The sequence below is a fragment of the Anoplopoma fimbria genome, unplaced genomic scaffold (assembly GCF_027596085.1).
Source record: "Anoplopoma fimbria isolate UVic2021 breed Golden Eagle Sablefish unplaced genomic scaffold, Afim_UVic_2022 Un_contig_11917_pilon_pilon, whole genome shotgun sequence".
NCBI lineage: Eukaryota > Metazoa > Chordata > Actinopteri > Perciformes > Anoplopomatidae > Anoplopoma > Anoplopoma fimbria.
Genome location: NW_026551507.1, coordinates 1 through 844, shown reverse-complemented (window position 1 = coordinate 844; position 844 = coordinate 1). Strand labels below are relative to the sequence as shown.

The 844-nt window shown below is 47.0% G+C and overlaps 1 non-coding gene across 1 annotated transcript; it reads right to left on the bottom strand.

The window, feature by feature from the left end:
- Positions 1–512: 512 nt before the first annotated feature.
- trnag-gcc (transfer RNA glycine (anticodon GCC)) lies at positions 513–583 on the bottom strand. Its single transcript has one exon. It is a non-coding gene; the product is annotated as a tRNA-Gly (tRNA).
- Between the last annotated feature and the right edge of the window lie 261 nt (positions 584–844).

Here is an 844-nt window from a genome sequence, read left to right as displayed (position 1 = left end):
CCTCCGGATCTTAGGTTACGGTTTTCAACATGGCACACTCAGCTTCCATGTCCCAAATGTACCCCAATATCCATAAAGAAAAATACAGAGGATGGAGTTCAGGATATTGCGGACAGGGGCCTCTGCTAGATGTCTCCGGTTCACCCTCACTACACAACAGGGTTTACCAGGTTTGTCCAGCAGCCTCCCCAGCTATCTCTTGCAACTCAAGACCAGGTAGCGATTATCAGTAGACAGCTCTGCTTTCTCTTCACCAAGGTGTCCAAGACATTCGGCCGCAGTTCTGATGATCCAACCACAAAGTTGATCATGGATCTTTGGCCTGAGGTATTCTGGTATCAAGTACACTCATGAATTTAACATGGCCCACTATGCTTCCATGTCCCAAGCCTACCCTAAAATTCAAAAATAAAAATACAGATGATGAAGTTTAGGATACTTAAAATCTTCCTTCTCCATGGAGGACATGTCAGTGAGGTTCAGAATCACATTTCTACTTCCAAAAAGTGTCCTGCATTGGCCGGGAATCGAACCCGGGCCTCCCCGCGTGGCAGGCGAAATTCTACCACTGAACCACCAATGCTTGCACGCTCTAATACGTGCCTGTTCTCGCCTGACCCAACTACTATGTTGTTCATGGCTCTGTGGCATAAGGTACCAAATACATTCATGAATAGCCTTGTGGTTGAACATGGTGTTGATAATGGACAATGACAGGCACAGGAGTCCAACAACAAAGCACCAATTGGGATCAGATCAGGCAGTCGCTCATCTAATCACCCCCTCCGGATCTTAGGTTACAGTTTCAACATGGCCACTCTGCTTCCATGTCCCAACCTTACCC